Below are 15,570 nucleotides of genomic sequence, written 5' to 3'. Positions count from 1 at the left end.
GACAACTTATTTACCAGAACTTTGCCTCTGGAGATGGGGTGATAGTACTGGGTGTTGCCTATTTAAAGGCTGATACACTTCAACTTGTAATGGAAGAGCAGTCAGATGCTATGATGACTTATTTGCCTGGCACAAAGTTTGCAAATGTTGGCATTGAAGGGGAAATCTAGCACTCTCCTTGAAACCAAATTCCAGTTGCTAAGTTAAAGATTGAAAGCCAAGATAAACTTCCAGGATAAACTATTGAGTTTGCTTTAAATCTCTTTCAGACATAATTTCCTTTAAAACATCATTTGTTGCCTTTTCTGTAAACATTTCTTATTTAGAGAAAAGATATATTTACTGATGACTGGAAACCTCTTATGGTCTTCTTGTGTAAAAATGGCAAAAGTGAAGTTGTGATTTAATGGTTCTGATGATTAGATTATTCTTAGAACAGGAATATATGAGATTAAAATATATTTGTAACTGCTGCTGTGAAGAATATCAGAATCCACTTCTTTATATCTTTTTTCTTTTCTTTTTCTGTTTTTCTTCAACTTTTTCCCCTGCGCTTTGTTTTTTCCTTGATTTTATGTTTCTTTCTTTCCCTACTTTATATATATGGCTTTGTGTTAGGGTTTTTTGTTTATATAATTTTTATTGAGACTTCTAAAGAAATAATAAAATGTTACTTGCAGCAAGAAAGTGCATTAAGATTTTGCAATAATAATAATAATAATAATAATAATAATAATAATAATAATAATAATAATAATAATAATAATAATAATACCCCAGAAACTCTAGGTGTTTATAAGGAAGATTGGGGTGCAACTCAGAACAAACTAGAAGTAATAGGCTACAATTAATCAACTGCTAATAGTATTTCATTTTGTCTTATACTTAACATAGAGAGAAACTAACAAAGCTGCTTTAAAAGATTCCTAGGAGAATATCAACAGACAATGGGAAATACCTGGTGCAAAAGCTACCCCTAAGGATTGAATTGGAAATTGTTTTTGATTGCCCAGATAGAAAGGATATAGAACAAATCCATATGCAATTGGCTATGTGGGAAAACCTATCTGCTAAAGATATTTAGAACAGGACATTAGTTGTAGATATTACATGCTTTACTTAACAGCTTGCTAAATTTACGTTTTAGCTATTGTTTTACTGAATGTATAAATCGATGTTCATATACAATGCTAAATAATAAAATATGATTTATATAATACAGCATAATTTAGCGCAATATGTGAGCCCAGTTATGATGTCAAACTGGAAAGCTCAAAAAAGCAAAATAGAGATAGCACCATATGCTGGGAGCTATAAACAGTAATGGGATTCAGCCAGTTTGCACCACTTCAGGAGAACTGGTTGTTAACTTTCTGAGCAGTTTGGCGAACTGGTTGTTGGAAGAAATCAGAGAACTGGTTGTTAAATTATTTGAATCCCACCACTGGTTATAATCACCCTAATGCAGATGCTCATGGTGATATGAGGATAAAGAATAAAAGAAATAAGACATCCAAAGGAAAAAAGATAGCAACAGGAAATAAGTTTAATTAGAAAGTAAGACAAACAGGATAAAAATTAACCCAGTGATGATGGAGATTAGTTTTCTACATTTTCTAAATGATGGTGTTAGTAATTATAATATGCTTGTACTGATTCAGGATAATTATATCAGCGTTGCTGATGTTATAGAAAATATTACCATAAAGATTCCTTTTGACTATGTGGTACACGCCCACACAATTTACTTGGTAATAATGTGGACAAGGTTTGTTGTTACCTTCTTCTGGGATGCTTCTTCAACTTCTCAATCTGTTCTACAGCCCTTGGCTCTCCTAACACTCAGCTAAGATTGTATAGGTTTTATAAAAACACATTGCACACAAACTACTGTAGTATTATTCAGTTTAGTTCATGCTTAAGAGGAAAATTGTCCAGAAATCCAGCCTGATTAGATCAAAACTGTGAAGCCTGCTAAAAAGTGAGAGTAAAAGGGATGTTAGATATCATTCAGTATCACAGTAATATGGTTCTATTAAATATAATCCTTTAACTATGAAAACCTTTCAAAAACTTGTGTTTTGGTCAGATTTGGTCAGATAAGAAAATTGGTCAATGATCAGAAAAGTTTTAAAAAATCCAGTCACGTACATTTAAAGAACTCATTTATATTCATTTATTTTGTAATGAATGGGCATGTGCCTTTCTAATCTTTCCAAACCATACTCCTAATCAACAAAATTAGCAGTCTCTTTATCTGCTTTACGATGCATAATTAGCCATTATACAGGATCTGATATTTAAAACCAGGAAAATTAAATGTAAATGATATGTGTAAGATTTTTATTTTATTTTTATTTACAGTTATGTCTTTTTTCAGATACAACTCAAGATAGCAAATACTCCTACTTTCCCCACAGTAACAACCCTGTGAGGTGAGTTAGGCTGAGACAGAGTGACTGGCCCCAAATTACCCAGCTGGTTTTTCATGTCGGTAATGGGACTGGAAGTCACAGTCTCCTATTTTCTAAGCTAGCCCTTAACCATTATACCAAACTGGCCAGCACCGTCACCACACATTCGCATAAAGCAGTTTATGACATCATACAAAGTGTCACAAAACATTTCCTGTGTTGATGTTTTATTGTGCTACACCATTCAACATGGGATATATTCAAGGCAGATACATCTCTGAATATATCCCAACTTTTCCAATGAAGGCAGTACATTAGAAATTGTGTCACTGATGAAGGCACTGAGAAATCTAGTAAGTAAATATCTCTGAAAGGATGGCCCAATGGGTCAGAGGTTGCCTAGTTCCTCCTTAAATGATAAGGAGTTAGTGATAAGCCATATGATCATGCTGTAAAAGCAAAAAGCAGTCTGATATTACTTAATAAAATTAACTTCTTTACCAATTCTAGCTTTTACCAAAATGTTATCTTTAAAGAAGAAAACCTAACTCCTCCAGCTTATTTTTACTTACAATATATATGTTAATTACTTTTGTTTTACAATAATACTATCCCAAAGATAGTTCAATAGAGAATGTCTTTATCTTTGATACTTTGGATATCAATACAGTACTATCTGGATGAATATAACAATAAAGCAAAAGTAATCTGAAGAGTGCTTATTTCTATAGCATGCTCAGCAATTGTTTGTTTGGTTTTAGTTCAGTATTTCTGCAAATCCAACCACTGTAGTTCATACAGTGTGAAAGATGGTTTACAACAAGGAGCCACTGCAGCTTAAGAGTATGATTCAAACAGAACATGATCTACAACATGAACCTAGTCACATCCCTTTACACTACAGTATCTTTCACACACACACAAAAGAATCACAGAATTATATTTGTATTTAATATCCACTGCTGCATCTTGCACTAAGTCTTTTACTGACCAAAAATATTCCTTAGCAACAGTAACACTACTTCTGTCAGGCTAATTATAATTAGTACCCAGTAAGTACTAGTAAGCAATTCAGACTAATCCTGATGTTCATTATTAGTTTCTTTAAAAGATGATCAACTTGAATAAGATTACAATTAATGTCAGTAACAGGAATTTGGAAACAAACAAAAGTTTAGAGGATTTCAGCCCTCAGGCACATGATTCTATGTTACCTAATATGAAATATCAAAATAGAAAACAGGCAAATATAGGCAAATCCTAAGTGAATAGCCAGATCAGCATAACATACAGTAAAATGATTTAAGCCTCCAATATTCAGGATAGTTTCCTGACATGGAAAATCTTGAAAGGTGGCACACAGTAATTTCTAAAATGCAGCATATATCCTGCAGAAGGATGAAAAGGGTTCAGTGCTACATTAGGAAAAATGCAGGGAGAAATAAGAAGCAGATCAACTCCCAACTGAAATGACAGATACTACAGAATTTGCCAGCACCTAAAAGATACATTCTTTGCACTGACAGGCAATTTTTCATGTCTACAAATCAGAAAAAGTAGAAAGCAACTGGCACTTTTGCACAGGTTGCAAAGAGATTGGTTAATGCTAAGAACTGTATAAAGTTGTATAATAAAAAGCCTATTTTCTTTATCTCCTTAACTTTAGATGAAGCCATGGGAAGATTGAAATCATGTTGCCAGGGTGAAAGCAAATATATTAGCACCATGAAAACTAAGTCTGCTGTACTGCTGGTGCCACCTGGGCCCACTCATTTCATCATTTACCAATCACTTGCTGAATATTGAAATATAACAATAAAATATTTCTAATTTAGAGAAATTTGAGCAGAAACGAATATCTCTAAAACCTGGCACTTTCAAAGACAGAGGGGTAAAAAAAGTGCTACTGTCAGTATAACTACTTTACTTGGGGGGAAAAAGTACATAGGATTGTAATTTTAGACCCTGGTGCTATGCATGTTTATTGTAACAAGGTTACAATAGCTGTTGATACACGTTATGAAGCCTTAGGGATAGGGTGGGCCAACTATCTAAATGGAAGAGTTCATGGAAGAGGCCACATGCTTACAAATCAAGGGTAACAAAGTGTATATGTGTGTACATACATACATACATACACACACACAAATTTGAGCCTTAGCTGATTGTGTATGGGTGCTAGAGGTTAAAATTGTCATTGCTACACTCGTCCTGTAATTTCAATCATTTACTTTCAATAATTTAGGTTTTTTTCCCCCTCAAGATTTTGATTCAGAGAGAAAACCTCACACTGTTGCCAAATAATGCAAAAGGAACTCCAGATAACCTGTCATGTTGGCATAATCATCTAAAATACTAACGAACAATAATGAATGGCAGAAAAGTGACTCTGCCCTCCAAAAAATATTCGCTAAAATTACCAGGATCTGCAACTCTGACAAGGGGGAGAGGAGGGGGGAAGAGAATGAAGCAGGAATAACAGGCTAAGCCACTCATAGAGGACTTAGGAGAGGCAGATTGCCAAGAGGCCCCACCCTCCTTCAGAAAGGGACAAAATAATTATAACAAAAAAAATTAAAAAGCATTAGTTTGTCAACTGGCTGAACCCTAACTTGTGGAAGGGCAAGCCTATCCCGGAAGTCAGGTCTGTTAACAGCGGTGAGTCCGACCTCAAAGGCATAGGAAGGAGAAAGGTTATCGGGCTAGGAAGATGCCAGTCCAAATTCTACTTCGCGGATCCCTTGAGAAGATCGCGTTGGGCGCCCATTTGCAAATCCTGTGGCTTACAGCACTGGAGATAAAGCGCAGTCCCATGCTATCCTACTCAGATGGAAGTCCGCACTGACTTCCAAGGATTTTACTCACAGGTGCGTGTTCCAGATTACGAGCCCAGCAGTGGGGCTGCAAAAGGACGGACCAAAAATAAATAAATGCACACCTGTCGAAATAGAAAGGGGGGGAAAAAGAGACTTCGGAATTTATTGGTCCGTAATACTTCAGGTCCTTTACCTGGACGAATCCTTCAGCAAAGCAGATCCTCTTCCTCGCGCGGCTTCTTTCCTCCTCCGCCTCCTCGCTCTCTCGGAATCGGCCACTCTCCTCCTCCACTGCGCAAGGTCACAGGCTCGGCTCTACTAGGCGAGAGATACTTCGCGTTTCTTTCCTGCTTCTTCTCCGCCGAGGGAGCCCTCGCTAGTTGCAAGTTCGTCGCGCGCCTCCTACAAGGCGGAGTAGCGGCTCGGCACCGGAGCGGTCGGCTTCTCCCCTCCTCTGCCCCGCAACCTGCAGCCTCGCCCCACCACAACCAGTCCGGGGAAGAAGAGTTCTTCTCTTCTACTGGTCGGTGAGCCCCGCCTTCCGTCCCGGACTAAGCCCCGCCCCGAAAGCTGCTCTCCGCCAGCAGGTATGGGCAGAGCTACAGTGGAACAGGGAAGCCAGAAGGACAGCCCGGCGGACCAACCACCGTTTGCTTCCACTGCCCTGCCCGCCAGGACCTGGGCGAAGTTTGGAGGGTGGGGGAAGCTTTTTTTTTTTTTTTTTTAATGGAACTTATTAAGGGCGCTCGGTTTAAGCCCATCCTTTATCTGCCTGTTTTCTTAACCGTTGTGAAAGCGAGCATTGCATGGCTTTCAGGAACCGCTTCCTTTCATGGGCCAATTACACAGTTCTGGTAATAGTAGCATTTAAAACACAATAGAATAGAATAGAATTCTTTATTGGCCAAGTGTGATTGGACACACAAGGAATTTGTCTTGGTGCAAATACTCTCAGTATACATAAAAGAAAAGATACATTCCTCAAGAGTCAAGAATCATCAGGTACAACACTTAATTAGGCTACAATAAGCAATCAAATTATACTAGGAAACAGTCAATATAAACAATAAGGATACAAGCAACTAAGTCATACAGTCACAAGTGGGAGGGGATGGGTGATAAGGTGTGATGAGAAGATTAATAGTAATAGTAGTGCAGACTGTAAGTAGTTGAACAGTGTTGAGGGAATTATTTGTTCAGAAGAGTGATGGCATTCAGGAAAAACTCTCCTTGTGTCTAGTTGTTCTGGTGTGCAGTGCTCTATAGCGTCATTTTGAGGGAAGGAATTGAAACAGTTTATGTCTGGGATATGAGGGGTCTGTTGATATTTTCACAGCCCTCTTTTTTGACAGTAACTCAGTGGAAGGCAGGTTGATAGCAATTGTTTTTTCTGCAGTTCTAATTATCCATTGAAGTCTGTATCTGTCTTGTTTGGTTGCAGAGCCAAACCAGACTGTTATACAGGTGCAGATGACAGACTCAATAATTCCTCTGTAGAACTGTATCAGCAGCTCCTTGGGCAGTTTGAGCTTTCTGAGTTGGCGCAGAAAGAACATTCTTTGTTGTGCTTTTTTGATGACGTTTTTGACATTAGGTATCCATTTTAGGTCTTGTGATATGATAGAACCTAGAAATTTGACGGTCTGTACTTTTGAAGGTCTCTAATGTCTCTACAAGTTAGGACAACTCCACAAGTTCATGTATAGCTAGGATTCCTGGCACAATTCAGCCAAATCCCAAGAGGGTGCCTTCCAAATTGTTTGAGAACCCAGCAACACAAGGCAATAACAACCTTCCAGACACTTAACCGATAACATTGCTGTTTCTCTTTTTTACTCAGTATTTATAGTATAAAAAGGTTCTGCCTATACCAGTGATGGCTAACCTATGACACGCGTGTCACTTGTGACACGCCAAGGCACTTTGACTGACACGCCTGTTGGTGTGGGGAAAACCTGCACATTTAGAGCTGCCTGTGCTCTGCTCCAATCCCTGCTCCCTGCTTGTTGCGTGGAGGCATGGTGTCACTGCTGCCGCAAGATCTTTGCAGCAGAGAACCAGTTTTAACCGCCATAAACTGAGGTTTGTCAGTTTCATTACCTCAGGAACGCTACAGGAGGAAAGGAGATCCATGAGGTTCACAGCCCTGTAAGGTGGCCTTCCGATCCCCACATCCTGCACCTGCAGCCCTGAGACCAGGGAGACGAGTTTCACATCCCTGTGTGATCACCCCAGCCCAGTCCGTCATAAACCAAATTATTGATATTTCTTGAAGTGACACACGACCCGAGGAAGGCTACACTTTTTCCCGATTTTCGACACACCAAGCTGAAAAGGTTAGCCATCACTGGCCTATACCTTTGTAAGTCCTATGCAGGTATTTAAGGTACTTGGCAAATACAGCATTTGGGAAATCAACAATGACATTTCACACAAGAATGCAGACTATAATGTTGGTGGCATCTCTACTTTGCCACCAAAGTCTGAGGTTTCAAAATGATTTCCATGATTCTAAATTGTAGCTGTTAGTGACAAAATGATTGGCTGGTTCACATATTGCTTACATATGGTTAACTGAATCATGGTTTATTAATTGATTAAATCTCCTACTTTGTATGATCTAGTGAAGTATTAATTATGCAGGCTGGATTAATGTAATGTGCTAGGCTCAAATATGGCTACTTATGGCTCAGTGCGTCATAAAAACAGTTCCCAAATGAGTGATAAATGGATTTTCTGTGCAGTGGCATTTTGGCACCATAAAATGAACCTGACAGGAAAGAATTCCATCTTTTCCACTCAAAGCTAAACTGTTTCAACCCTTTAAGGACCCCCCTACCCAAAACACACACACTCAATTCCCAATTATCCCACTGGCTTCTGTTTACGTCTTCTTTGATTCTAAGATCTGTGCCTCCTTCAAATAATTGTCCAACTCAGCATGAAAAAAAATCCAGCAGCTCTGAAATGCAATCCTCTCCAGTACATTCTCACTATGCTTGATCAACTGCATGCTAAGATGGCCTTCAGAAGGTGTTCCTATTGAAGTTCTTGGCACAAAGATGATGCCATTGTGTTTTTGGGGTGAAGGAAGTTGCCCTGACTCAGAAAGTTTGAACGCAATTTTTTTTGCTATTCTTCTACTACTAAACTAAAGCTGAGAACCAAGCTCATAATTAAAGCTGAGAACCAAGACTTCCAAAGCCAGAAAGAAATGATTACGTTCATTCATGCTCCAAGCATCTTTGTGAATTATTTTTCTCAAGGTAGGAACTGGCAAACACAGACAGTAATCTCTCTGGCCAAAGAGCAACAAGGCATTAATTATGTTTATCTCATCATTCTAAAACAAGAAAAGAATCAACTAATTTTCTGCTGCAACAAACTAATAACCTGCAGGTTTTTTGGAATGCTAAGGATGAAGCCCTAGTCGGCCTTAGAAAAGCTCTGTTGGCTCAATTTGTCTTCTGATTTCCACTTGTTTAACAGATGCCACCCCACTCTGGAGTCCCTTTGATTTGTAGTCCCCTGACTACTGTTAATGTAAATATTTTAGAAATCTTGCCCATCCAAAATGCCTCTCCATTGCGTGAGCCAGAGTTGTGAACCTCAAATACACTAACCCAAACTCCAATTCATGGGGTTCATACTAGGATCAATGCCCCTGAGTAAAGTGGTTCATCGAATGAGTTACGCAATCAGTTAAGTTGGCATTTGTCACAATGTGATCCTTGACCAAGTGCCCGCAATACAGACTCCCATGCCACAATTATCATTTCCTATAGTTTTTCAAGGCCCATGAGCAATTTCCCCCTAGATGTCAGGACTCCCACAATGTGTTCTTGAGACTAGGCAAAACAAAATTCTCTTCTGCTTAGTGTTTATTAGAACCCCCAGGTACAAAATCTGTCCTGAGGAAGGCAAGAAATTTTCTCAAATTCCATAATCCCTTCCTCATTTGTACATGGGCTGAATAGTCTGATTGATGCACAATCATGAACAAATTGTCAGGGTACCCATAAATATGGACCCGCTGGGTGTTCAGATGTCCAAATACTGCCATTAATTTTGTGAACTATCTGGGTACCAATGTAGGTTGAAATGGAAGGGCCCTGGTTTTAAACCGTTACTCTCTTTAAGGAAACATGAAGAACCTGCAGTGTTTTGATCTGAAGAAAAGATAAAGGTGCACCTTGGATAGTTCTATTGATGTAAAAAAATTGTTCAAAATGGTAGCTTCAGTTGTAGTCCAATGTAATTGTCCAGTGCCCTTAGGTTCCAAATGGCTCGTCAAATCTCTCTCCTTTTTGGAACTATGAACATATTGAAAAATAGGTAATTTAGCCTCTTGAAAACTACAATTTACTCTATAGTATTATTTATTCTTAAAGATGAAAGTCTAGAAGAGTTTTTCTTCTAACACAGGGGTCCCCAAACTTGGCAACTTTAAGACTTGTAGACTTCAACTCCCAGAATTCTTCAGCCAGCTATGCTGGGAGAATTCTGGGAGTTGAAGTCCACAAGTCTTAAAGTTGCCAAGTTTGGAGAGCCCTGTTCTAACATTTGCTTACTTTCAATTTTTGTTTAATATAGCTATCAGCTTTTTAGAAGCCTAACCCAAAAAATGCAAGAGATTGGATCAGATACTACTATGAAAGACAGTGTTATTTATTCCTTTGGAAACACCCTAGGAAAAAAAATCTACTGTATACTATAGTTTTAAAATGCTCAGGGATAACACATTATTTTGAAGCATTTTGAATGCAGGTATAATATCTATTTCTTTCCTGAAAGACTTTAGCAATTGCTTGCAGAAAAAAAACGGTCAACTAAAATTATGCACCTATCTTCATTTTATTTGATAAAAGTAAAGGAATAAGATAAGTATTTAGCAGCCCATTCATGAACATATGGCAATTACTCATTTTCTTAACTTTATATTAAACAAAGCAACTATAGATCAATGACTAGTGTCAAATAACTAAGATAAAGAACCCTGCTGGAAACCACATGGAATGGTAACTAGAGCTGATATGACCAGACTCATAGCAAAGGTTATATAACTCGACAAACATTTAGAAGGAAACAACCTGTTATACCGTATGATCAGCTGACTTCTTTATTTTTGGTTGAGTTAAATGTATTAATTGATCCATAATTTATTAAAGTCATTAACAAAAGAGAATAAATAAATTAGTGGAACTAATGATATCATTATGTGTTCAATTACTATGCTGATATTATATGTGCCACAGTCTATTTTGGGATTCATTGTCCCTTTTAGAATAAGATAATGGTAGCGTAGGGCATCAGTGACTGGTAATCTTTAAAGCTACAGCTGCAGTATGTGTCCATAGCAAGCCATAACAACAAAACAAATGACAGATGAATCTGGTGATGCCACAGCACAAAGCCTAGTCTGGTCTACTTGCATGTCAATATCTAGCCAAAGTTCAAAAGCCAAGGTTTGGATCAAGACATATGTTTTGTCACTTGGCTCCCCTTGGTACCCTCCCTCCCAGATTCTTACTCTTGTTTATGGTGTTTATTTTACTTCAATAGTGCTCTACCTACTAAAGAAATTTAAAATGTTATACAAAAAGAACAACAAACAATAAAAACCATTTATTATAAAACAAGACAATGAACCAAGAGCGCAAACTATTACAACATTAATATGTTAATTATATTCACAGTATTGTTGACTTGTTTAGCCCTTTAATTTTACAAACTGAGTTTTGTATTTCTCCCTCAAATCTGTTATTTATATTACAGGGAAAATAAAAAGTTAATTGAATGCATGTTTTCCCATGCAAATCAAATACATGTTTTGGGGAAGAGTGATTGTGGGAAAATGAGAGATTAGCCAAGCAAATGAATATTATTTCATTTTGATTTTCATTACTCGACAGACATAAATATTTCACCATAAAAATAGTACCAATTTTTGTATAGAGTAGAATCAAATCTTTGTTAAATAAAATCTTTTTCTTAAAATAATAAAATCTTCTCTACAGTTTCAATAGGTTTTACCCATCCTTCCCAGAAAGCTTTGATCTTGAAGAGCAGGAGTTAATTTTAAGTGCCTCTGGGCATCTGTTCTCGTAGACACCTCCTTTTACACTTCTCAGGATCACTGCCCCATCTGACTTTAATTTCCCTTTGTAGAAACATTTCATTAATAAAAGAAATAGGAAACTGGTATACGGAAAAGCAAACATAAGCACCTACAAATTTCTGTTTGTTTTTACAAGGGTAATTTTAAGCTCCATGAGCATATTTAGAAATCATTTAGCACAAATGATTGGCAACAGTCGTTCAGTGTTTTGTTTGGGTATGTGCCAGCCGTGAGACAAAAGTTAAGTAAGGAGGTACACAGCATCAGAGATACTAGAGGGAGTGGCAGCAGCAGCGTCCTCAAGTTGGCTTTCTGAAACATGCATGTTTGTGAACTTTGACTCTGTTTTGCTTATAGGCAACTCCCATTTATAATATAGGTAATCATTTTATGAGGGCATGCCAATGACATCCTCTTGAAATTTAAAAAGTACCTACCAATACAAATAGGTTCCCTTTATCTGATGTAAAATAAGTGGAAGAATCAGTAGGAGATGCTGATGATGGATTTCTTGCATTACATGGTCAATTAGAAAAAAAATGAAAGTTCATAAACGTATGCATTTCTGGTCCAGTGCCCCGTCACCTGAATGCTGAGTTAAAATTTATAATTTTGTAATGCTGAGCAAATACCTTCAAAGGAAATTAAGATTTAGGTCATACCTGACAACCCATGCCCCGTTGGGTCACTGTTTCAGAGATATTTCATTAATTAAACAGAGGAACAGAATGACCACAGATGGGCAAAAAACAGTGGAAGCAGGAGCAACTTCTGAATTCCTGCTGGCTTCCCCATTGAATTTCTAAGAAAGGAAACCTTCCTCCCTTACTGTCTCCTCCGTCCTTTCAACTTTCCTTCCCTCTCTCCCTTCCTCCCTTCCCTGCTTCCTTCCCTCTCTCCCTCCCCTTTTCCTTCCTTTCCTTCTCTTCCTTTCTTCCCCCCTTCTTTCCTTTTCTTCTTCCTTCCTTCCCTGCCTCTTTCCCCCTCCTTCCTCTTCCTTCCTCCCTTTCATTATCTTCCTTCTTTCTTTTCTCCTTTCTTCCTTTCCTTCCTCCCTCCCTCAAATTAATGCAGGCCTCCCCATTTACTTTCCTTATGGAAAGCTTTCAATGAGAATGTCAGTGGGGAAGTTGCCAGTTTAAGACCAGCAGGCAGGTAAATGGCTACCGCTGGGTGGGGGAGGCAAGAAGCAGGTGTTGTGGAGGTGTGGATCAGGAATGGTCCATGGGGATGTATGAGAGAAGCTGTGTGGGTTCGGAAGGGTGTATGGGTCTGCACCAGGGATGCAGCAGAGGAAGGTATAGGTTGTGAAGGATGCCTGGGCATGTGTGAGAGATGCTGGTTTAGTGGGACTCATGGAGGCAGTTTGGGTCAGGAAGATGCAATTGCAGGTACAACCCAGCAGAAGAGCAGGAGGCATTAGCACTGAAGCAGCCACAACTCCCCCAAATTTCATTCCCTCAAGAATTATGGGTCCTGGTTTTTGCACACATTCTGTAAATTAGCCCATTTGAGGTACTTGGTTCAACAATTGTTGTACTGTGATGCACTGTTTTATCCAGTTAAAGGTCATGACAACAAACATTTTTGTACACATATAAACAAATAAATAAATTCTTAACTCAATACTTTTTGTTCTTTAAATGACAGTGTACTATTTTCTTGGAAGTAATATACAAAGTTGTTTTAGCAATAGGACTTAAAGAGCCATTTCAATGAGAAATGCCAACATGTCAAAATAATTAAATCATACCATCTTATAAGAACTCTATTTTTTAATTATAAGCCATAACTGTTGTATTTTTAAAGAAGAAATCCCTGTTGCACATTGATTTTGATGCTAAACTAAAAGAAAATATAACAAGGAGCTTCTGTTGAGAACTAGTTAACATGCTTCATAAAAATAATTAAAAGCCTGTGTTTTTCTGATGTTAAGGCCACACCATCAAACTATCACTTTTCTTGGCAGTAATCAACAGGGGGGCTTGAAAAAACAATCTCTGTTTGGAGAACTGCCAAAAATGAAATATGTCTGCTTGATATTTTTTAAACTCTAGTCATTTGCTAAAGCCTTTGCAGATTAGAAACTTTAAGAAGCTGGGCACTGAATCAAAAGCTTTTCAATTGGCCCTAATTTTCAGGTACGTCTAGAATCCAAATTTTACAGATTATATAAAGGCAGAACCACTAGAAGGGCAAAATGAACAGGAAAATATTAGATTATCCATTAGAGCAAAGGACTGAAATATTTCCAAGACATGGGCACTACTGTAGATAAGTAGGCCCCCTGCCAGAAAACTCTTTTATCTGTCAATTTTTCTGAAAACCAGTGTAGAAAGAGCCTTCAAATCACAAAGACTGCCTGTTGAGAAGACCCCATTCTCATTCTCATTGCAAAAGGAAGCACCAGTGGTTGACAGCAGGGCTAAGTATTTGATTTAAAACATAGTGATTTTTGAGATTGTAGTTCCAAATGTACTTATTGTGGTAAACCTAATAATAAATTAAATAAGTGTAGTATGTGCATTTAATGTTACAGGCAGATTTACCATCTGGGGTATGCACTTGTGGAGCTGATCCTACATACAAGTGTTGGTGTTAGTTTCTATATGTAGACTTTATCACAAGGAACTGAATTGTATTATTAACTACAAACTACAATGCCTAATACTGTGAAATGTTCCCCCATTCAGAATATAAATCTGTAAGACTAGACAATAAACAATTTACCTATTAAGTCTTCACATAGCATGTCTTAACATATCTGGGAGGCCATAAAGAAGATTAAAGGCAGCAAAGAATGGAAGCTTGACCTACTGATCTCTAGCATAGATAACACTGGAGGGAAACTCTATTGCAGTAAAAGGCATTGTGCTCTTGAGCATGATACAAGAGAGGAACACTACTTTCCCTGGAAACAATCCTAAAATAAGTCCATCAGTCAGTCAGAAAATAACTTCTCTGAAGCATATTATAAGCCTTCACACCAAACAAGTTTGGACGGGGCCATTAGTTGGAGAAAATACTAAAGAAAAGATACAAAAAGCAGCATTTAAGGGCACAATATGATTTAGGAAGTAAAAGGATAGCACGAAGGCAAGGTAATTTTCCATTGACTATAGCTAGAATTTCTCTAGTTGATGTAATCTGAAAAGAGCAAAATGTAGTAACTTTTAATGATATTTCTAATAGCTCAGTATTCTGTATATTTCATTTGATTAGTTAAGCAAGTTTTTCTAGAAACTTTGCACATGATGCAAATGCAATAAGGTTTTGGCACTTAATTAGAATAAATTTCATTGTTATATGGGGACTATCAAATGCATAAGTTATCTTTCAGAATGAATTTCATTAATTGAAATAAAATCTTAATTGGAAAAAGTGCATATGATACGTCATTCAACAACTTTAATTGCTTCTTCATTTTCTTTGTTTTTTATAACGTTTAAGTATAACCAGTACTGTAAAGACAGTATAATTTTTGAAGCACTTATGTTCCAAAATGCAGTAAAGAAAATTTCAAACTTGCTGTTTTTACTTAGAATATACAACAACTGAGATGCAGCAAGACAATTGTGTATGATTTCTCAGTTCATAGAATCATAGGGATGGAAGGGATCTTGGAGATCTACTCCAACCCATGATCAAAGCAGAAGACTTAATACCATCCCAATCAAAGTTTGCACCAGGCGACACTTTTAAGGTTTTATCAGAGTATCTTAATAAACTTTAAGCTCATCCAAGTTTAATATTTGTCATACAGCAGTGACATTTTTCTGTTAAAACTGATTATGCAATTATGTCCATCCCTTGAAAGTAACATTGCCGGAAGGTATCTTCAGGAAAGCATATTCAGGCAGATATCATTCTATATTTGAAAAAAAAAATCATACTCTATTGGGATCATTGGCAACATAAATAAAAAACTAGGAAAAACTTTCAGACTGGTCTGCAAAAATGAGTAAAGAACTACCAGTGAAAAACAGCAGTTAACTGTCTTGAATTGCCAAGAAACCTGATTATGAGATTATGTGTGTGTGTATTTTGGTCATCACTCTGGCTATTTTCCATCACTACAGAGCTATAAGAATTAGAAAAAGCCCAGCCTATTGAATGAGAGACTGAAGCACCTGCCACTACTGGAGGCTCTGAACAGCTCACCTGGAGAAAATATGCCTTGTACTTCAATAACAGGGAGGCTACAAACCCTAATTCCCAAGCA

At 37.6% G+C, this 15,570-nt stretch overlaps 2 protein-coding genes across 5 annotated transcripts in view; one reads left to right on the top strand and one right to left on the bottom strand.

Moving 5' to 3' along the window:
* LOC148133278 (uncharacterized) overlaps nt 1-15,570 on the top strand; it is a 191,435-nt gene that overhangs the window by 103,015 nt on the left and 72,850 nt on the right. The gene's annotated exons all lie outside the window — the stretch shown is intronic.
* Nucleotides 1-15,570, bottom strand: part of RASSF7 (Ras association domain family member 7) — a 114,786-nt gene that overhangs the window by 71,172 nt on the left and 28,044 nt on the right. The window contains exon 1 of one of the 4 annotated variants that reach the window (XM_026668203.2): nt 5,424-5,783. The exons of 1 other annotated variant lie outside the window; for it this stretch is intronic. The gene's annotated coding sequence lies outside the window, so the exon portion shown is untranslated. Of the gene's footprint in view, nt 1-5,423; nt 5,784-15,570 lie in introns of those variants that run through there. 2 more of the 4 variants (XM_026668207.2, XM_087950789.1) reach the window with 2 other exon arrangements.

This window comes from Notechis scutatus, chromosome 1 (assembly GCF_049901735.1).
Source record: "Notechis scutatus isolate UNSWTSFEM ecotype Mainland chromosome 1, rNotScu1.2, whole genome shotgun sequence".
Classification (NCBI taxonomy): domain Eukaryota; kingdom Metazoa; phylum Chordata; class Lepidosauria; order Squamata; family Elapidae; genus Notechis; species Notechis scutatus.
Note: the sequence above shows the minus strand (reverse complement) of the source record. Positions and strands in the feature narration are given on the sequence as shown.